Source organism: Triturus cristatus, chromosome 9, assembly GCF_964204655.1.
Source record: "Triturus cristatus chromosome 9, aTriCri1.1, whole genome shotgun sequence".
NCBI classification, from domain to species: Eukaryota; Metazoa; Chordata; class Amphibia; order Caudata; family Salamandridae; genus Triturus; species Triturus cristatus.
The window spans coordinates 415,621,055-415,645,000 of NC_140592.1; the positions used below are offsets into that span (position 1 = coordinate 415,621,055).

General features: G+C 49.4%; 1 protein-coding gene across 1 annotated transcript in view; it reads right to left on the bottom strand.

Annotated features, from left to right (window-relative positions):
• The window catches only part of LOC146798068 (cytochrome P450 2G1-like), a 592,985-nt gene that overhangs the window by 460,688 nt on the left and 108,351 nt on the right, over positions 1-23,946 (bottom strand). The gene's annotated exons all lie outside the window — the stretch shown is intronic.

The window sequence follows — 23,946 nt, forward strand, 5'->3', positions numbered from 1 at the left end:
CACACCTCAATTTCGCAGTGAAAAATGAACCTTTTTTGGCAAAGTGCCTAGCTGTAGTTCTTTAACCCTAGCTCTACCGGCACCTAGGGAAACCTACCAAACCCACACATTTCTGAAAACTAGACACCCGGGGGATTCCAGGGAGGTATGGCTTGCGTGGATCCCCCAACGTTTCCTTACCCAGAATGCCCTGCAAAACTCAAATTTAGCTGAAAAATCACCTTTTTCACACATTTTTGTGTGGGAAAGTTGTGGCATCACCGGGCTGACACAAATTTCCTACCACCCAGCATTCCCCCGGGTCTCCTGATAAAAACGGTGCCTCACTCGTGTGGGAGGCCCAAGTATCCGCTACAGGCAAGGGCCCAAAACGTATTGAGGCGACATGAAAATTGCCTATCTCAAAACGACCTGGTTTTGCAAGGGGGGTCACCTGGGTTTTTGACCCTGTGCTCGGCGGCCACCTAGGGTACTTGGGCCTCCCACACGAGTGAGGCACCAATTTTATCGGGAGACCCGGGGGAACGCTGGATGGTAGGAAATTTGTGTCAGCTCTGTGATGCCACAACTTTCCCCCACAAAAATGTGTGAAAAAGGTGTTTTTTTCAGCTAAATTTGAGGTTTGCAGGGCATTCTGGGTAAGGAAACCTTGGGGGATCCACGCAAGCCATACCTCCCTGGAATCCCCCGGGTGTCTAGTTTTCAGAAATGTGTGGGTTTGGTAGGTTTCCCTAGATGGTCGTCAAGCCCGGGGCCAAAAACTCATGGGACCCCCTTTGCAAAACCAAGTTGTTTTGTGATAGGTAATTTTGATGTCTCCTCAATAGGTTTTGGGCCCTTACCTGACGCGGGCACTAGGCCTACCCACGCAAGTGAGGTACCATTTTTCTCTGAAGACTTTGGGGAACGCAGGGTGCGTGGAATTTTGTGGCCCTATGCAGATTCCAGAACTTTCCACCACAGAAATGTGAGGAAAATGTGTTATTTTGGACACATTTTTAGGTTTGCAATGGATTCTGGGTAACAGAACCTGGTGAGAGCCAGTGAAGTCACCCCATCCAGGATTCCCCTCGGTGTCTAGTTTTAAAAAATGTACAGGTTTGCTAGGTTTGCCTACGTGCCAACTGCGCTAGGGCCCAAAATCCACAGGTATGCACATTGCTAAAAAGAATTCGGAGCCCAGTGGGCTTTCTGCCGCCCTGGGGGGGGAATCGGGGAAGAGGGTTTCATCCTGATATGCCCCTAAAGAGGCAGAAAGACTGTGGCTATTGTTTGTGGGGGTGGGGGCATTGGTATTACCATTTTGGGCAGCCCCCACCCCCACGCATAAAAAAAGCCTGTGTACTCGTTGGCGCCTAGTGGGCTTTCTGCCCCCCAGGGGGCAGATCAGGGGCCACTGCCACCATCTGCCCTCCTGGGGGGGCAGAAAGACTGGAATTTCTCTGGGGGTGGGTGGGGTATTGTCATGCCCATTTTGGGGAGCCCCTACCGCTACACTAATAAAACAAAAAAATCCATGGTTTCTAGTGGGCATTCTGCGTCCCCAGGGGGGGCCAGATTGGGGGCTACAGCTCCCATCTGCTTCCTGGGGGGCAGAAAGACTGTCATTTTTGTGGGGGGTGGGTGGGGGCATTGGCGTGCCCGTTTCGGGCAGGCCACACCCTAAAAACAATTGCGCGAAAAAAATCCCTGGTGTTTAGTGGGTTTTATGCCCCCCCCCCGAAGGGGCAGATTAGGGGCCAATGCCCCATCTGCCCCCTGGGGGGGCAGAAAGACTGTAATAATTGGGGGGTGGGGTGGGGGCATGGGCCTGCCTGTTTTGGGCAGCCCCCCCCCCTATTTTAATTTTTTTTACAATTACCTGGTGTCTAGTGGTCTTTTTGCCCCAGATTGGGGGCCAATGCCCCATCTGCCCCCAGAAAGGCTGTAATGGTGGCGGGTGGGTGGGGGCATTGGCGTGCCCGTTTCGGGCAGCCCCCACCCTAAAAAAAAAACTGAAAATAAATCCCTGGTGTATAGTGGGCTTGCTGCCCCCCCGAAGGGGCAGATTAGGGGCCAATGCCCCATCTGGCCCCCGGGGGGGCAGAAAGACTGTGATAATTGGGGGGTGGGGTGGGGGCATGGGCCTGACCGTTTTGGGCAGCCCAACCCCCCTTTTTTTTTTTACAATTCCCTGGTGTCTAGTGGTCTTTTGACCCCGGGGGGGCAGATTGGGGGCCAATCCCCATCTGCCCCCCAGGGGGGGCAGAAAGGCTGTAATGGTGGTGGGTGGGTGGGGGCATTGGCGTGCCCGTTTCGGGCAGCCCCCACCCTAAAAAAAATGAAAAGAAATCCCTGGTGTATAGTGGGCTTTCTGCCCCCCAGAAGGGGCAGGTTAGGGGCCAATGCCCCATCTGCCCCCGGGGGGGGCAGATAGACAGTGATAATTGGGGGGTGGGGGCATGGGCCTGCCCGTTTTGAGCAGCCCCCACCCCTATTTTTTATTTTTTCATAAATTCCCTGGTGTCTAGTGGGCTTCTTGCCCCCCCGGGGGGGCAGATTGGGGGCTACTGCCCCTATCTGCCCCCCGGGGGGGGCAAAAAGACTAAATGATGCCAAAAGTATTTGGTGGGAGCAAAGGCCCTTGCCCAAGGGGCCGCTACCCCTCCCTGGTGTCTAGTGGGTGGATCCCTGCTTGGGGATCGCCTCCTGTGGTGATCCCCAAGCAGGGATCCTCTGGGGAGTGGTACCATTGGAAAGGGGAAATTCTCCCCTTTCCAACGATACCTCTCCCGTATTTCTACGTGCTCAGGGGGCTGAGATAGCCCCCTGAGCACGTACAAAGTGAAACTGAAATGAGCCTCTTGGCTCATTTCAGTTTCAGTGTAATGACATCGGCGCGACGTGCGCGCTGATCGTCATTACACTGAAAGCAGGGGGGGGGCCTCGGGAGCTGGGGAAGCTCTTCCCCAGCTCCCGAGGCTATTTTCAGTAAAAGGGAATCCCTCTGGTGCCCGCACCAGAGGGATTCCCCAGGGAATGCCTCATGACGAGCTGGACTCGTCATGGGCACAGCGCGACTGAGCTCCATGACGAGTCCAGCTCGTCATGGGCACAGAAGGGGCTAAATAACTCACCTTTCAAGTTGTTTTGTAGATTAAGAAGTATATCAGTCACACATCAGATTTTCTTATACAGAATCTCTGCACTGTGCACCTGTCGGCAAAACCAAAGAATGGCAAAGTTTCCCTCTCATTTTCCACACATATACATGTAAACATCAAATCACACTCCTTCCCACATAAATTCAAAAGCAAACACACATTTCTATTGGTTAAAAATTTCAACCCTTTCCAAATGACATAAATTTGAACCCTACCCCCAATCTGCCTTCTGCCTGTTACCATAGCAACAGGTCATGGAACACTGAACTGAGCACACAGGTCACAAGTTCAGCACACAATGTTGCTAATCAAAACAGCAAGTGTGCTTGACTTTTCAACATACCAGCTTATAATATATAATGTTCCTTTCACTCCGTTTTTGTTAACCAATAAGAATCATGCGTTTAAAAAACAGAAACATGCACCCTACCTTTCAGTGTAGAAGGTTGTCAAAACAACCAATGATTTCTTGTCTTTTTTCAAAACTGCATTTTAGCCACCATTTTAGAAAAATCCTATTTTTCAAACTGCCATTTCATTTACAAAGACCATCTGAGTGCATCCAGACCTCTCTTCAAGATGCTTAGAGTGTGGATTGTGGGACACAGCTACATTTTCTGGAGCCAATGGTATGCCGAAAACAAAGGCATTCACAAGGACCTAGGTTTGCCAAATGAAGACATTAAATGGATTGGACAGAGAGGGTTAAAGTGGCACCAATTGATGCCATTGGTAAAATCCTTTATGCATATCCAACACCCTGACCTCATAATAGTGCACTGTGGTGGCAATGGCCTAGGCACTTTGACTGGGGTAGGTTTGGAAATGCTTATGAAGGACACCTTTGCAGAATTGATTTCACTTTTTCCCAAAACTGCCTTTGTGTATTCTAACATATGCCAAAGGCAGAAATGGAACTGGTCCAATCATTTTTGTCCACAAATTGAGAAAGCTAGGAAACATGTGAATAAATCGGTTTCTGCTTTTCTTCGAGACTATAGAATGGGGTCCATTTACAATAACAATCTGCGCTTTCATATGCAAGAGATGTATAGGAGTGATGGAGTACACTTCACTGATGAAGGAAACAGAGTCTTCCTCAACAACTTTAGACTCTGTATAGGTACTTACTTATAAGTACCAAAAACTCTCAATGAACACAACAGCTCTTTTTAGAGCTACTCAAGAACAAAACACTTAAGCTTGATGTTTATCTCCCAAAAATGTCAGTTTTTTTTCCTTGGATCCACGCACCCAACGCGATAGGAACCGCGCACTCCACGCGAGAGAAACCGTGCACCCAACGCGTTAGGATGCGCGACTCCTAAATTTACCGTAAAAAAAAAAAAATAGCCCCATCACAAATTTTTATTATCCCCGGGGACCCCATCCCCCGGAGCTTATAAAAAAACGTTGGAGACCGTGGGGGGAGCCCCAACGCCCCCACGGTCCAAGCCGGCTCCACGCGTCCTTCGGGAGCCTGCATTGCTTTTCCACATGGGGAGCTGCTGACATGCAATCGGAGTCAAAGTGCCACAAACACCTCCACCCTTGCCACTGTCTCGCAGCACGTTGTGCACTAATTAAAATATCGACACCTTCCATTTGCACCCCTGCCTCAGTCGGGCTCCTGTATGATGCTGTATTCGGTTTGCGAATATCAATTTCACGCCAGTGTTCATCAGCAGTGCACACCACCGCTATACATCATTTGCTGGAAGTGCCATAAAAAAGTGCAGAATGATCTATAATGATAGAATATATACATTAAAAGGGTGTATGGCTGATCAGAGTTTGGCTAAAAATGCTTTTTGATTGATAACGCGCTGCGGTTTTTTTCCGCGGAGCCTGTCAGGGGCTGACACAATGCTTGAGTTATTAGGGCAGAGCAGGGCAGCCATACATTTCCAACGTCAGGCAAAAACCTGCCTTTGTCTGCAAGATGGATGGACTTCTGTACGAGGCACCAAATACTTCGCATCACCCTTAACCCCTTCCCTGCTCATGACGGAACCACTCAGTCATGAGCCACGGTTGCACTGTGCTCATGACGGAGTGGTTCCGTCATGCTGCGGCTGTTGGCCGCCGCTCCGCCCACGCGACGCTAATTCCCCGCCTGTGCGGGCGATTAGCGCAGTGGGCGGAGACGTGACGAAACCACTCCGTCATGAGCACAGCTCAACCGTGGCTCGTGACGGAGCGGTTCCGTCACGAGCACAGCGCCACCGCGCTGCCCCCAAACCCCCCCCAGCGCCGCGGCGGAATTCCTGCCGCGGCGAAGGGGTTAAATGGGAACACATGTTTTGTGACCATAATTAATGTTTTTTAAATAGAAAGTTTGAAATGCAGCCTTATATTTCACCCTCATGACATATTTATAAAGCACTCCCTACATGCAAATATAATTATTGAAGGCGCAGGGATGACATATGGGCTCGAACTGCTCCCAGAGTGATTTTTTTAATTCCTTAATTTGAAGAGGGAGAAATTTCGAGGCTTGTCTGCTCTGATCAATAAAGTCGAAGGTGAAATTTGAGTGGTTCCTTTGCCGTCACATCCGCACTCCACACGAACTCGCGAGGAAGTTACTTTTGTTTAGCAATTCGAATTTAGCTTAATGAAGTGAACGCTCATTTCCTCCTACTGTCTTCTTTCTTCATTTTCTTTAAAAAAATGCAACTAGCAGGGGACACGGATCCCGGGGCTAGTCTGAGATATTCCACCCGTTTTACTTCACAAATGCTTTCTCGGAATTATTTCAAAGTGCAGAAAATAAGGCTTGAGGCGTCCTGGCTTTAAAAAAAAAGGAAACCGAACAATGTCACAAGGCATTGCTTGGGAGAAGTGGCAAGTAATATTAACTGATGAAGGGACGGACGAGTCGTTTTAAAAATAGCTCACCCCTTGTAATGCACTGCTGCCATGGTTCGTGTGTTTGTATTTTTGTAATTGTTGTTGTTTGCAAGGTAAATATCACAAACACAACCACCTCTGGCGCGAGCTCTGAGAGAGGAGAAACACCTATGCATTCATTGGTGGAGCATGATTGCACTCGCTGGGTGAAAATAAGTGGCATACATGCAAAGCACATGTGCCCTGGAAAATGCCTGGTTCTGCAGCCAACTTTGCCCTTTACCCACAAGAAAATGGTCAAAAATGAAAATGTATGTTTTCCTCAGAAATTAACATGTATCTGCCCATTTTTTTCTAGTGTTGTTGATGGGAGAAAGGGGGTGGTGGACCGGTGTCCCACCATTAAATGTCCCCCACATATACAGCCACGAGCGACCATATAAAGACATTTCCTTCAGCCTGGGAATGGTGATGTGATTCCTGGTTTACCTTTTATTTACTCTTGATTCAGTAACAGTAGTTTTCTTTTCCAGGATGGGGGTTCTGTAGTTTTTCTTTTTTCTTTTCCTGCAACATTTTTGTTCCTGTATGGAGTGTGCTGTGAAACGAGTCTCTTGGATGTGTCTGTGTAAGTTTAGGTTGTGGGTCTTGGAGGTGTCCGTGTGTAAGTTCAGGTTGTGGGTCGGTGTTTGTAAGGGGCCACGACTGAGAGCTGTGAAGCTCAGGCAGAAGAATTTCTCAAAGTGCCTGGCACTGGGTCAACCCGGGGGTTCGTAATACATGCTCATACAATCCTTGGCCTCTCTGCAGAGTGGTGTGAGCAAAGGTCACGTATGCCAACTGTATATGTGATTATATTGAAAAGTGTGTGAAGGACATACACAGCTGTCAAAATAAGGACAGAGCAAAAGTTAAAGCAAATACTGTGCTTACAAGTGAGTGGGCGCTGTGTGTGGGGGGAAGGGAAGGAGATGCGAGGAAGTAGTCGCAGGGGTGAGCGAAAAGCGCGCTCTGACGATGAAAGAGGTGAGGTATGAAATATACATTATTTCAGAAAAGATATGAGGAGAAATTGAGCTAAAATATCTAACAAAGAGACTGTAGGACAGAGTGTTGTGAAGACAAAGAAAGTGACTGAGGCTCCGAAGACCTTGGCCATACAAAGGTTTAATTCAAATTCTGCTAAAATATAAATGAAGGAGAGGAAGAGAGAGAGAGAGAGAGAGAGAGAGAGAGAGAGAGAGAGAGAGAGAAAGAGAGAGAAAGAGAGAGTGTGTGTGTGTGTGTGTATATATATATATATATTCACTGAAAAAACCACAGGTTTCAGGGACGTTATAGTTAGTTGGATATTTCACTCGTACAAAACCAGAGAAATTCAGCCGTTATAGTTAATTGAGCTAACTATAACTCGCACCCCGCAATGCACTGCTGATGACGTCACATATTACATCAATTCAATTCAAGGAAAGCTTTACTCGATTGTTATCGTACCAATTATAAAAACACATATTACATCATTCATAACATGGTCAGTGACATCACTGATGACATCTCAAATGACTTCACTGATGACATCACTGATGACATCATCCAGTGAATATGTGTTTCTGTAAAGTTTATATATGTTTTATATAATATATAAAATATATAAATAAACATTATACTACCTACTGGCGGTCGCTAGTAGGTAGTTATAGTTAGGACCTAGTTTCCTTCGGAAAAGTGTTTTTTCTTTTTCCCAATAACTTTGGCGCCGTTTGACGAATCTTCGCAAAATTTTCAAAACTAGTGGGGCGCTCCGGTCAGCTCCTGTCTTGAAAGTTTTGGGGTGATTCGTTAAGCAGGGGCCAAGAAAAAAGGGGGTCCCAAAACACGTTTTCTCCATGTTATTTTCCATAGGAAACTTTAGACAAAGCTACAACCCGAACTGCTGAACGGAATTACACCAAATGTGGCAAAAAGATAGCCCCGGTGTAGAAAGAGTCCTTTTTAGGTCTCGCCTGGCTATCGCGTAAGCGATCGCTCAGCGAGACTTGTGTAGGGGATTCAGCAAATGCTCCCAAAGGCTTCCCAGGCGGATCGGGTGGCGGTTACGTGCACAACCACGCGCATTCCATTTGCCACCAGCTACTTCCTGCGCGTGCGCCACCTCACGCATTCAGAGAGATTTAGTAAGGGGCACAAGACCTTAGGAATGCGGTTTATGGCCAGTGCATGTGAGGCATTCAAGCACGAAGCTGGCATCTGGCATTGGACTTGAAAGCAGCAGACTGCTTTCGCCAGCGCGCGCTCGGCCTCACTTCCTGCATCCCCTCTTACAACAATTAACTTTCATTATAACTCACACCCCATATGCTCATTCCCTCCCATCCTTCCTTTGATGTCCGCTTTTCTTGTTGTTTACAAACCACGCCACACACTGCTGCACGCCACACACTGCTGCACGCCGCACACTGCTGCATGCCGCACACTACCGCACGCCGCACACTGCTGCATTACACACTGCTGCATTACACACTGCTGCATGCTGCACACTGCTACACGCCTCACACTGCTACACAAAACACTGCTGCACGCCTCACACTGCTGCACGCCTCGCACTGCTGCATGCCACACACTGCTACACGCCACACACTGCTACACGCCACACACTGCTGCACGCCTCACACTGCTGCACGCCTCACACTGCTGCACACCTCACACTGCTGCACGCCACACACTGCTGCATGCCACACACTGCTGCATGCCGCTGCACGCCACACTGCTGCACGCCACACACTGCTGCATGCCACACACTGCTGCACGCCTCACACTGCTACACGAAACACTGCTGCACGCCACACACTGCTGCACGCTGCACACTGCTGCACGCCGCACACTACCGCACGCCACACACTGCTGCGCACACTGCTGCATTACACACTGCTGCATTACACACTGCTGCATGCCGCACACTGCTGCACGCCGCACACTGCTGCACGCCTCACACTGCTACACGAAACACTGCTGCACGCCTCACACTGCTGCATGCCTCGCACTGCTGCACGCCACACACTGCTACACGCCACACACTGCTGCACGCCTCACACTGCTGCACGCGTCACACTGCTGCACGCCTCACACTGCTGCACGCCACACACTGCTGCATGCCACACACTGCTGCATGCCGCTGCACGCCACACTGCTGCACGCCACACACTGCTGCACGCCGCACACTGCTGCACGCCTCACACTGCTACACGAAACACTGCTGCACGCCACACACTGCTGCACGCCACACACTGCTGCACGCAACACACTGCTGCACGCCACACACTGCTGCACGCCACACACTGCTGCACGCCTCACACTGCTGCACTCCACACACTGCTGCACTCCACACACTGCTTTTATGCGAGTTTATGCTACTGACATTGTAAATGACAATGCCTTTTATTTGTTTTAAAACCAAAACCTAAATAAAAGGCATTGTAATTTTACAATGCCAATAGCTCAAACTCTTATAAATGCGAGACTTATTGCATTGCAAATGCTTGTTGCTAAATGGTGTAAATCCGTTCAGTAGTTTTTGAAATATTAAAGGAAGAAAAAATATATATCTGGACGGAGCCTAACCCCCGAGCACGAGCTTGGCTCTAATTGGCTGCCAACACTTCTAACCAGGTAGTGTTGGCAGACATCTTGTGCTCGGACCGAGGGAGAAAGAAAAGGTGAGAGAAAGATTAAAAAAAACAAGAAAAGGGGACAGGGTAAAAACACCCTGACCCCCCAGGCCTGCTCTTCGTTTTCAATGCCCCTGGGTGGGCAAAGTCCCAGGGGCAATTTATTTATGTAGCGGGGGCCCGCGGAGGCACCTGCAGCCACGGGGACCACCACCTCTTGAAGCTTGTTTTTTTTGTTAATCTGTAGGGGGGTCTCCAAGGCCCCGCCAAGCCCTGAGGACCGCCACCCCCGGGGCTTTTCTTAAATATTCGCGAGGGCACACGGCCCCTACTGCCCCGGGGACCCTACCTCCCGGGGCTTGTATTTTTTATAAAAATAAAACCTGTGTGGGGGCTCGGGCCCCCCCGCATGCCCCGGGGTCCACCACCTCTAAGTATGTATGGGGGCACTACGTATGTAAATGCGGGGGTCCGTTACGGACCCATGATCCCTGGGGACCACTACCTCCCTTGGGCTTTAAATAGTAGGGAGGGGGGCCGCGCGGCCTCCCTCCTGGAGCGCTTGATGGCCAGGGAGCTGCGCTGCAGAGGTGGTCCAAGACCATGCCCCTCTTTTACACCACTCTGCAACGCAGCTCTGTGGCGCTCACTGGAGGTAGCTGGTGGGCTAGTAGGCCCCCTGGGACCCTCAGGACTCAAGGGGACTTAATACCCCAATTTACAATGCACCAGGGGGTGTGTTTGCACAGTGGTGCAGGGAGGGGGCGTGGCCTGGTGTGACAAATGTGCAAACGTGCCCTGTGGCGAGTTTAAAGTTGGGGGATTAAGTCCCCTTGAATCCTGATGGTCCCTGGGCGTCAACTAGCCCACTAGGTATGTCCAGTAAGCGCCACAGAGTTGCGTTGTAGAGAGGTGTAAAAAGGGGCGTGGCCTCGGACCACCTCTCTGCAACGCAGCTCTGTGGCGCTTACTGAAGGTACCTGGTGGGCTAGTTGGCCCCCAGGGACCCTCAGGATTCAAGGGGAATCAATGCCCCAACTTAAAACCTGCCAGGGGGAGCGTTTGCACAGTGGTGAAGGGAGTGGGAGGGGCCTGATGTGACATGTGTGTACTTATCCAATCACTCCTCCAAAACCCAAGCACTTTTAAATTCACCATGCACTCTTCTTGCAGCACTCTAATCATCCAGTCACTACCCATGCATTCATGCAATAACCCATGCACTAACTCATGCACTGCTACAATCCCCTGAGCACTACTGATGCAGTCCAGCCATCGCCTTGTCACTACCCATGCACTCCTCCAATCAACCAGCCAGTTCCATGTCCTTATCCAATCACTGTGCCAAACACAAGCACTCATAAATTCACCATGCACTCTCCTTGCAGTAGTCTAATCATCCAGTCACTACCCATGCACTCATGCAATGACCCAGGCACTAACACATGCACTGCTACAATCCCCTGAGCACTACTGATGCAGTCCAGCCATTGCCCTATCACTACCCATGCACTTCTCCAATCACCCAGCGAGCACCATGTACTTATCCAATCACTCTGCTAAAACCCAAGCACTTATAAATTCACCATGCACTCTCCTTGCAGTACTCTATTTATTTATTTATTTTGAAAGTTTTATATAGCGCGAACATGACCACAGGGGGTATCAGAGCACTTCACAGATTATGCAGTAGGACGAGTACATGGAAACACAAACAATCATCATATCGACAGGTACATATATTTAGAATGTCCAACATTCTCAAGAACCTAGAATCTAGGGCACAGAGCAGCGTCAAAAGGCCAGGGAGTCAAGTGGGGAAGGAAGACCGAGGCAGATATTTCTTCATCAAGAGCTCTTTAACTTCTGATTTGAACAGGGCAGAGGAAGGGATCAACCTGACTTCGGGGGGGAAGAGAGTTCCAGATCCTTGGTGCCATACCTGAAAATGATCTGTGCCATACCTGAAAATGATCGATTATAGGCCTTTTTTTTCTTGAATTTTTGTGGTTTGAGTAATAGGGTGCTGACACTTCTAGAGGCTCTTGAACCACATGAGAGCTCCAGTTTCTGAGCGAGGTACATTGGGGTCTTGAGGAGGATGGCTTTGTCTGTCATGCATGCAATTTTCAGCTGTATCCGAGCTTCATAGGGGAGCCATTTCAGAGCTAGCAGGTCCGGAGCAGTGAGGGTCACCCTAAGGGGAGCCGTTATCACTCTGGGCATGCCACACAGTGTAGCACTGCCATAGTCCAGCTTTGTGATCACCAATGCTTGCACTGCAACCTTTAGTTCAGGAGCAGGGAGATAAGGTTTGAGCTTCCTAATGATGCTGAGTTGGAAGTTCGCTCCTTTGGTGAGGGAACTGATGTGTTTTTGCATGTTCAAACTCTTGTCTAGTATGATACCAAGCGAGGATGCCGGGTCAATGGGTGAGGTCTGCAGTTAAGAGCCGTAAGCTGATTCAACCATTGTTCAATGTCCGGTGATTGCTTATGGACTGAGATAAGGAGGAATTCTGTTTTTAGAGCATTTATTTTCAGGTGGTTACGTGTCAGCCAGCTTTGTGTTTCCAGTAGGACTGAGTTGAGGGACTGAAATGTACTCTAATCATCCAGTCCCTACCCATATACTCATGCAATGACCCAGGCACTAACTCATGGCAAAATACAGAGGAGGTCATGCTAATCACAGAGGTACCCCAACACATAGTGTTCCCTAGTGTATGTAGGTGTTTTCACTGTATTCTAACTGTCTTTTAGCATAGCACTGGCTCTAGGCTTGGTTAGTCAGTCAGTTACCACCAGTACGCGTCAGCAGAAAGTTGGGGGTACAGGAGGATTTTCTGCTCCTCTGTTGGTTCTTTCTGCACATCACTTGCTTCTTCCTGCACTTTTGTTCATCTTACTGGACTTCTGTTGCCTCTTTCTGTATTTGTCTTGCTTCTTTCTGCGCTTTTCTTCCTCTTTCTTCACGTCCTACCTTTGTAGGCATAGTTAGAAATTAGCATTTAAAAAACCTTTGAAATTCACTGAAAAAAAAACAGGTTTCAGGGACGTTATAGTTAGTTCGACATTTCACTCAAACAAAACCAGAGAAATGTGGCTGTTATATTTAGTTCAGCTAACTATAACTCGCGCCCCCGCAATGCACTTCTGATGACGTCACATATTACATCATTCATGAAATGGTCAGTGACATCACTGATAACATCACTGATGACATCATCCACGTGATAATCTGATGCACATCCTCATACCCTAATATAACCTTTGATACACCCACTCTAAAATACAGACTGTCATTTTCGAAACCATAGACACACCAATACCAGTTAGTACATACCCACTCACTAATTTCTAGGTCTACACACACATCCACTCATTCACCCATACAGTCACTCATACATGCAGTCAACCATCAATACGACATTATCATATGCACTCACATATCTATACAGACACTCACACACCGCCACTCATCCATAGAGTTACTCACACACCTAGCCAGTCATGCAAAGAATCAATCACACTCCCATTTACTCACCTACACAGTTATACACACACCACCTTATTTATTCATACATATACTAACACATACTTACACTCTTATACAATAACTAATACACGCATACACTGATCTATACAGCCACTCTCACAATCACTCACTCTCACATATAGTCATTTATACACTTCAACACTCACATATACTGCCTTTCACATATGCAGTTGCTCACATATGTACCACTGAGGCATCCATTCACTCACCGAGGCATCCATTCACTCACCAACACACCCATACACACACTCACCCACCCATACAGCCCTTCACAGATGCACTCTTGAACCCATACACCCAGTGAATCGTGCACTCACACATCTATGCACAGAGCCACCACCCACACACACTCAGGCACCCATACAGATACTCAAGCAACCAATCAATAACCCATATAGATCCTTATTTAGCTATTCACCAACCCATGCAACCGCTTACACACCAACTGACAAACTAAACTGTGTTAATGTCTGTATCAGTCACTAACCCATGCATTCAGTAAGACACATTTAATCACTCACTTATACAGTCAGTCATGCACCTACTAAATCATCCATCCAGACACTCACTCATTCTTCAATACACCTTGGCATATATATAAATCATATCTTAACTTTATAGAAACACACAGTCACTGGATGAGGTCATCAGTGATGTCAATGACCATGTCATGAATGATGTAATATGTGACGTCATCAGCAGCTGAACTAACTATAACGTTAACGTTCCTGAAACCTGTGGTGTTTTCAGTGAATATATATATATATATACACACACACACACACACACACACACACACACACACACACACACACACACACACATATTTATGTATTGCCTAGTTACTTTGGCGGTTTGACTAATCTTCACAAAACATCCCCCAAAAAAGGTTCACCCACCTCAGCTCCTTCCTGGAAATGTTTGGGTTGATCCATCAAGCAGAGGAAAAGAAAAAAGGGGTGTTCCAAAAAGTAAAATCCCTATTCATTTTCCATTGACTTCTTCATACAAAGCTACAGTAAAAGCTAGATCTTGCTCCGCACATTGTGCTTTTTGTGATTTGGTGTAAACCCTTTAACTAGTTTGAAAAAATGTGCAGTTAATAATAGTTTTCTAATTTGGCAATTGGGGTCGCGAGAGTCACATGCGCGGGAAATTAAAAATGGAGCGCTGTGATTGGTCAACAGGCCTGTTTTTCCTGTGAGCCTTCACGCTCTCGCTGGAGGCTACAGCAAGTCATGAAAGTGCTTTGATTATCTAACTGATGGAATGTTAGAAATGAAATGGCTGTCATTGCAGTTTACTGTGAAAAATTGCACATGTTGTAGGAATTAAATAAAAAAGCTATATAAAAGGGCAGCAGAAAGGCATGCTGTCCCCCTAAGTTTAGAAAGGAGGTGTTTAAGGGATAACTACTGTGAAGAAAATAAATGTATATTGTTTTTAACTAACTTTTACGATTTTGCTGGTCTCTAGCAGGATTGTTTATTTATTTATTTTTATTTGCAGAGTTTTATATAGTGCTGGCTAGACCCGGAGGTATCAGAGCGCTTTACATGAGGATTAGCGAGTTACAAAGTTACAGGAGCCTAGTATAACATAGAACAATAAAACTGTGCTACACAGTAACATGAGTTACTAGAGCATAGCTTAACATATACACACATCCTATGGGGTATATAAGGAAGATGGGAAGAGTAAAATGGGGTTGGAATGAAGATCAGGTCAGGAAACGCCGGCAAGGGGGAAAGTAGTTAAGGAGAACCAAAAAGACAAAGTGAAAGTCAAACAATCCGGCTGATTCGTCGGAAGGCGGGGGAGGAAAGGCAACATAATTTAGTGATAGTTAAAAGGAGCAGATGAGTTCTCAATACACTCCTTTAGTAGGAATGCATATTGTTGTGCTTGTTTGAGAAAAATTGTGTAAGAGATAAGTAGTACGAAAAGTAGATGGTTAGTTTATTTTATGGGGTTTCTTCAACTTCGCAAGCATCCGGTGAGACTTGCATGGGAAAGCCTGCCATAAAGTGTTCACGATATCACGATTCTCTCGCAAGTTTTGCATGGAAAATTGATCGGCTTGCCATGAGATATTTTATGATCCCGCTGGAGTTTCATGAGATCGCATGGGGAGGAAAAAAACATAAAGGGCAAAGCTCAATCAATAGTTACCATTCTTATTACATGGTTGAAGAAATGCTGTGATGGGACTGGGTGCAGAACCAGAGATAGCTCAGTTTGCCCTTGGTGCTTTAGAGGAGAAGGAAGTTGGTTTGAGTTGTGCTCAGCAGAAGTGAATTTATTTAGAGGTGAAAGAGACAGGTGTTTATCTGTATTGAAGAAAGAACTCCAATTTCAGGTATTTAATATATTTTTATAAACTATGTTGAGTAGTGTTAGTAAGGGTACTTAGTCTACATTATGTTTACAGAGTGAAAAGCTACATGGGGAGGTGTAAAATTGTTAATATAGCATTTAAAAAGTACAAATGACAATGTAGAGAGATGAGATGAAGGTTTGCAGATTGTATTAAAAAAATGAAATTTTCCAACTGTATATACTTGTCAATAAAGGAAGCACTGTTTCTTATATTATGAAACAAAGAATGTTATGATACAAGCTCTACTGTTCTTAGAAATCTAATTGAATATATATATAAGCACTCAGATGTTTGAATGTTGATACTGCACTGTGGCGAGTGTTAGCAAAGGTGTGTCAAGATCGTTGTGTTACTTTAGAAACTTAAGAAAGCAGAGTTCATGTCACATTATAATTTATTTGAAAAAACATGAAAACGGACAGGTTGAGAGTGTGGTACTTTTCAGGCAAAAGGAATAAAAAGTTACTGGAGCATTAGAGGTAAATATGTGACTGTGGGTGAGAAAGGTTTAAAAAAAATACTGATGTGTCTCTTTCATCAATTAGTGACAAGTATGTAACTTTCATTTTTTGGTTATTTTGTTTATTTATTAGGAGGAAAATGGAAACTTGTCTCTGAGGAAATAATTATCTGCTTACATAAGCAGAAAAAAGAGCTTTGTTAACACAAACAGGATTACTGTGCTGTTCAGCAAAAAATACCTCTTGAAGCACAGTGTTTTCAAGTTGGAAGGATGGGACAGTAACAGAACAGTTGATCAGTTCAGCAGCACAAGCTAGCTCTGCATGAGCTAGACTTTGTGAACTGTAATTTATATATACAAATATATGACGTTACATTGCATGCCGTTACATTGCATGCCATTACATCGCATGCCATTACATTGCATGCCATTATAACGCGGTTGTTACAACACAAGTGTTGTTACAACGCATTGCTATTACATTGCAAACTTTTACCGCGCATATGCCTTTACCACGCATGCCATAACAATGCAAAGACATGCATGGTAAAGGCATACACTTGGTAAAAGTGCTTAAGGTAAGTAACTATATATATTTAAACATATATATATATATATATATATATATATATATATATATATATATATATATATTATCTACTGGCGGTCGCCAGTAGATAGTTATAGTTAGGATCGTGTTTCCATAGGAAATCCACCACATTCTATTTGGAATAACTTTGGCGCCGATTGACGAATCCTGGCGAAATTTCCAAATAGGTGGGGCGCTCTGCTCCGCTCCTTCCCTGAAAGTCTCGGGGGGATTCGTCAAGCGGGGGCCGAGAAAAAGGGGGGGTCCCAAAACGCGTTTTCCCCATGCATTTTTCCATAGGACCTTTAGTCCAAGCTACAGCCCGAACGGCTGAACAGAATTACTTGAAATTTGGCAGAGAGGTAGTCCTCAGGTCAGGGATGTGCCTTTTGTAGGTCTGGTGTAAATGTGTTCAGTATTTGCTGAGAAAATAGCATTTAAATCAATATATATATCTATAAGCGCGCTCCGAGCTCGTACGGTAAGCTTACCGTACGAGTATGGTGCCGTGCGCGAGCTTAATTCTGATTGGTGGTTACATGACTGTAAACGTTCGAATCGGTCGAAATCAGGAAGTGTCAGCCGCCATTTTGTGAATCTCACACTGATAAACAAAGGTGGAGAACATGAAAAGGGGGCAACGAAGAGAGTTGCAGACTCCCTAGCGTTTGTCAGGGGGTCCAACAAGGTCACAAAAGTATGAAAAATACATTCACATTTTTTTTTTTAAATCGCGGGGTGTGCGTACGGTAAGCTTACCGTACGCGTACGGCAAAAAAAATAAAAAATAGAAGAAAAAATGAAATTTAAGTGTTTAGATATTAGGGGGCTCTAAAAAGAGCCGTTGTGTTTATGAAGTGTTTTTTTGTGGTACTTACAAGTAAGTACCGATGCAGAGTCTAAAGTTCAAGAGGAAGACTGTTGCCTTCATCAGTGAAGTGTACACCATCTCCTCTATAAATGCCTTGCATGTTGTAACGCAAGTTGTTGTGGTATATAGAACCCATACCATAGTCTCTGAGGAAAGCAGAAATAGATTTGTTGACGTGCTTTCTTGCTTTGTCAATCTGCGGACAAAATTGGTTGGACCAGTTCCACTTTTGCCTTTGGCATATGTTAGAATATACAAAGGCAGATTGAGGAAAAAGCGACATCAATTGCACAAAGGTGTCCTTAATAAGCATTTCCAGACCTACCCCAGTTAAAGTGCCTAGGTCATTTCCACCACAGTGCAAAATAATAAGGTTAGGCTGTGGGAGATGTTGAAAGGTTTTCACCAAAGGCATTAATTGGTGCCACTTTAACCCTCTCTGACCAATCCATTTAATGTCTACATTTGGCAAAGCAAGGTCTCTCACCATACCTCTTTTTTCTGCATACTTTTCACTCCAGAAGACATAGCTGTGACCTACAATCCACACTGTGAACATCTTTCAAGGAGAACTGGATGCACTCAGATGGTGTCTTTCAGTAGAATGGCAATATGAAATGAAAGACAGTTGAAAAATGGAGGCATACATACTTTTGTTTAATAAAAAGAACTCATTGGCTGATTCAAAACATTTTAGAGTTAAAACTAGGGTGTATGTTTACATTTTTAAAAGCATTTTTAGTATTGGTTCAGAAAAATGTGTACCCACAGAACATTACTTTGGATTTGCTGTTAGGTTTGAAAAGTCAAGCAATCTTGCTCTTTGGATTTGAAACATTGTGTGCTGAACTTCTGACCTCTCTGCTCAGAGCAGTGTTCCATGAGCTGTTGCTATGGTAGCAGGCAGAAGTCAACTTGGGGGAAGGGTTCTGTTGGACAGGCCACACGAAGGGCTTGCTCCCTCCCCGCCTGACAGGGCCCAAGCCCCGGCCCACCAGGCGTGACCCACGAGAATCACCCGCACCCCGTCTCCCGAAAGGACTCCTGCCCTCGGACCTCCATGTATCACGGGCCCAAGCCACCACCGGCTCCCTCGGCCGGGTCAAGCCGCCATCTTGGGCCCTGCGCCACGAGGCCGCGTGGCCTCCCCCCGACCCTAACCCTGGGCCTGGCCGGTCCCGACATCCCGGCACCACCATCCACCCAGGAGGTGAGCGGACCACTTGGCAGGTCAATGGGAGAACGAAGCGCCAAGGACTCTCCCCCGCCAGGTGACGATCGCCTCCAGCTCCCCCAGGCACCGGCTCCACCCCCCCGCTGGGTGTCTGGACACCTTCATCCCGGACCCTCCGACCTCCAAGTGCGAGGGTCCGGACATCAAAGGGCACCTGCCCTATAACTGGAGCAGCTCCGGAGCAGGAAGCAGTTGTATCCTGGAGTCGAGAGACACCAAGAGAACTCAGCCTTGACGGACTACTGGCGCTGCCGTAGCCCTATCTTGTGAACTATCGTCCTGCCTGCTGGCGCTGCCGCGGCCTTCTGCAACATCCATCCTCGTCGGGACCTGCTGGCGCTGCCGCGGCCCGTTGTAACGACCATCTTCACCGGGACCTGCTGGCGCTGCCGCGGACCGTACATCAACCATCTTCACTGGGACCTGCTGGCGCTGCCGCGGACCGTGTATCGACCATCTTCACTGGGACCTGCTGGCGCTGCCGCGGCCCGCACCAGCTAGACCACCAAGCTCGAGGATTGTGAGCTACCCACCATACCACCTCAACTACCAGACTGGTAACCAGACTATCCCGCTACCCCCTTTTCCCACCTTGAGAGACTTGAATCGAGGGGACCCCTGAGTCCAGACCTCCTTGTACCTTTCCATCGTACCGTAAGAAAGTGCTTATAAAGAACGCTAACTCATCTCCTTGTGTGGTATCTGTCTGTGGGGGGGAAGTTATTTATCTGTACGATCACTGGAGACGGCTCTCCTCGGAGACCTCTCCCCTTGTCCTCGGCCGACCCTCCCGGTCCGTCTAACATTGGTGGCCAGCGGCGCGATCCGAATCAACGCGTAATCGTACAGAGAGTAGCTCACCCCACGACAAAACCACGATGTCAGCCAAAGATAGCGGTTCCACTGAAAAATTCCAAATGGATAAGTTGGAAGAATATAGCCACCGCGAACTTAAACAATTCTGCATGGAACTAGGCATTGCTACCACCGGCCTGAGTACCAAAGATGATTTGAAGCGCGCCCTTGAGTCATGGGCAGAAACTGGGATCACCGGATCCTCCGACCAAAACAGTGTCGCACCAGAGGGGAACGCCACGGCTCCAGAGGAGCGGGGAACGGGCCTCTCGCAGGAGGAGATCCAGGAAAGAGAAAGGAACAGATTACACGAGTTGGAAATGGCACGACTCAAGATGGACGGTGAACTAAAGTTAGCCGAGCAGAAACTAAATCTAGAGCATCTGCGGCTCCGAGAGGAACGAGAAGAAAAACAGAGACAGAGAGAGCTTGAGGAAAAAAGAATAACACTCGAACACGAGCGCAAACTGGCGGAAATAGAACTTCGGAAACAGAATAAAGAACCGGGGGTGCCTGAGCGACCGCACACCCCAGGGGCAACCGAGAAAAAAGTCCACATCCCCAAGGATGTTGTCCGAGAGTATGTCCGAGAAGACGACATACAGCAGTGGTTCAAAGCCTACGAGATCGCCATGACCTCCCACCGGATCGACCGGAGTGATTGGGGAGCTGGACTATGGGGGAGGTTCGTCAACGAAGGTCGCGATGCCCTGTTGCAGCTCCCAGATCACCAAATGTCGTCCTACGACCACATGAAGGCTGCCCTCCTCACCCGCTACGGCCTCACACCCGAGATGTACCGCCAGAGGTTCAGAGACTGCACCCGGATCCCGGGTACAACTTGGGTGGAGTACGTAAACTATTTCAGCCGAGCCTTCGAGGGTTGGATCAAGGGGAGCCATGTAACGACCTACGAACAACTCTTTAACCTTATGGTATGGGAACACCTGTCGAACAACTGCTTCGTCGAGCTCAGGCAGCACCTCCTCGACAGTAAATTGACTGACCCCCGGCAGCTCGCCGCTGAAGCTGACCGATGGGAGAGCACCCGAGTGGGCCGGAGAGGACCACACGAGCAGAACCGAAGCAACCAAGGCCAGCACCGTCCTCGGGGAGGAGGAGGAGGCCAGGGGCGAGGGAGAGACCCCCTCCCGGCAACCCCCGTGGCCAGCACCCCGCCCCCGGCCGGACGGGGAAACCCCCCGATGCGTCCAGGGTTCCGAGCCAATGTCACGTGCCACCGATGCCAGCGAGTCCGCCATTACGCCAATGACCCGAGCTGCCCACAGAACCAAACGCCCAAGCCCCGCCAGGTCGCTGCCGCCGCCCTGGGGGAAGAACGACTATCAGAGGAACAGGAAGAGTATGAGCCGGCCCAGCAAGAGTGGGAACCGGCCGCCATGGTTCTAGCGTGCCTAGGGGGAAAAGACATAGTCCCGCGGGCTCCCCTACCCGCCAACACCAGGAAATACGGTCAGTGGGTAACCATTAATGGGCATCGGGCCGAGGCCTTACGTGACACAGGCGCCAGTGTGACGGCCGTCCGCTGTCACCTGGTGAAACCCGAGCAGATCCTGCCGAACATTCTCTGCCCCGTCCGCTCAGCCGACAATTCCGAAAGTCTGTGTCAAATGGCCTGCGTCCCCTTCGAATGGGGAGGGGTCTCCGGCCTGTTGAAAGTGACGGTCCGGGATGATGCCCCCGTGGACTGCCTCCTGGGGAATGACCTTGAGAGTTCCCCGTGGGCCGCCGTCGAGAGAAGAGAGCACCTGGGGATGCTGGGCCTCCCGGACTGGGCCTGCGTAACCAACCGGTCCATGGCCACCCGTGCCGTTCCCCGACCAGAAGAACCGGAATGGCCAGCACCTCCGCCCCCGTTCGCCCCAGTAGAAGACAACGACGAGGCCAACCCCCCGGAACCAACGACCGAAGGGGACGCGCAACCCCAGGACGTCCCCGGCCTGGCTCAGTGGCGTCAAGAAGGGGGGCCCACCCAAGAACAGTTCCGCCAGGAGCAAAAGACCTGCCCCTCCCTCGAGGGACTCCGCCAACAAGCCAGCGCCCAGAGCGCAGGGGACTCCACCGGAACTCACTGGGTCTACTGGGAGAACGACCTGCTATACAGCGAACAGAGAATCGCAGAGCTAGGGGCCGGTCGAGTACTGGTGGTACCTCTCCGCTTCAGAGACTTCCTGCTCAACCTGGCCCACGATGTCCCCCTGGCTGGACACCTGGGCCAAGACAAAACTTACAGTCGCCTAGTGACCCACTTTTTCTGGCCGAAGATGCGGAACGACGTCCTGAACCACTGCCGGTCCTGCCCCACGTGCCAGGCCAGCGGGAAGAGTGGCCGTAAGCTGAAGGCCCCTCTACAACCCTTCCCAGTGGTCACCACCCCGTTCGAGAGGGTAGGAATAGACATTGTGGGGCCCCTGGACCCCTGCACGGCACAAGGACATAGGTTCATCCTGGTACTGGTGGATCACGCCACCCGCTACCCCGAGGCGGTGCCTCTACGAACTGTAACAGCTCCGGTGGTTGGCCGGGCCCTAATGGGGATCTTCTCCCGGGTGGGCTTCCCCCGAGAAGTCGTCAGCGACCGAGGCACGAACTTCATCTCCAAATACATGAAGTCCCTCTGGCGACAGTGCGGGGTCACCTACCGCTTCACGACCCCCTATCACCCCCAAGGGAACGGACTAGTGGAGCGATTCAACCGCACTCTCAAGGGGATGATTGGGGGATTGGAAGAGCCCCTCCGTCGCCAGTGGGATGTACTAATCCCGTGCCTCCTCTTCGCCTACCGAGAAGTTCCCCAGAAGTCCCTCGGTTTTAGCCCTTTCGAACTCCTGTACGGGCACCCTGTGCGAGGGCCCCTCAGCCTAGTCAAAGAAGGTTGGGAGATGGCCCCCCCAAAGACCCCTCCAGACGTCTTCAAGTACCTCCTGGCCCTGCGTAATCAGACCCGGCGCTTCAGGGAAATGGCCAAGGCGAACCTCGAGGCCAGCCAGGAAGACATGAAGAGATGGTATGACCACAATGCCTCCTCCATCGAGTTCGAACCTGGTCAACAAGTGTGGGTGATGTCCCCCACCGAACCATGTGCCTTGCAAGATAAGTGGACGGGGCCCTTCAAGGTGGTCGAGCGCAAAAGCCCCGTCACTTACCTCATCGACATGGGGACCCCCCGGAACCCCCTTCGGGTCCTCCACACCAACAGACTCAAACCACACTTTGTGCGCTCAGAACTCAGCCTCCTGATGGCTACAGACAGTGGAGCAGAGGAGGACTCCGAACCCCTCCCGGATCTCCTGAAGACTCAGGAGAACGACGGTTCCGTGGACGGGGTCCGGCTTTCCGATGCCCTCACCCCAGAGCAACGCCAGGGCTGCCGGGACCTCCTGCTGCGGTTCGCTTCACTGTTCTCCCTCACTCCCGGGGTCACCCCTTGGTGCTTGCACGACGTGGACACCGGGGACAGTCCCCCTATCCGACACTGGGCCTACCGCGTACCAGATCGGGTACGGGCCTGCATACAAGAGGAAGTGGCCAAAATGCTCACGATCGGGGTCATCGAGCCCTCGGACAGTCCCTGGGCCAGCCCGGTTGTATTGGTCCCCAAAGCCGCTGCCCCCGGCACCACACCTGAACTGAGATTCTGCGTCGACTACCGGGGCTTGAACGCTGTCACCCGAACCGACGCTCATCCTATCCCCAGAGCGGATGAATTGATCGACCGGCTGGGGGCCGCCCGCTACCTCAGTATCTTCGACCTAACAGCGGGCTACTGGCAGATCGGTCTCACACCCCGGGCTCAAGAACGATCCGCCTTCTCTACCCCCGATGGCCACTACCACTTCAAGGTCATGCCCTTCGGCATGAAGAACGCCCCCGCTACATTTCAACGTCTTGTGAACCAGGTCTTGGCGGGGCTCGAAGAGTTCAGCGCTGCCTACCTGGACGATATCGCTGTATACAGCCGCCACTGGTCCGACCACCTCCTCCACCTCCAGGAGGTCCTACAGGCCCTCCAGCGGGCCGGCCTCACGATTAAGGCCGGCAAATGCCAAATTGGTCAAGGGTCCGTGACCTACCTGGGGCACCAGGTGGGGAGCGGGCTGGTGGCCCCACTGCAACTTAAGATTGCTGCCATCCAGTCCTGGCAGCCCCCCGTCACCCAGACCGAAGTCCGAGCCTTCTTGGGGCTCACCGGCTACTACCGGCGGTTCGTGAGGGACTACGGCAGCATTGTGGGGCCCCTCACGGGTCTCACGTCCAAGAACCAACCGAAGCGGATTAACGGGACCCCCGATTGTCAAGCGGCCTTCGAGAAGC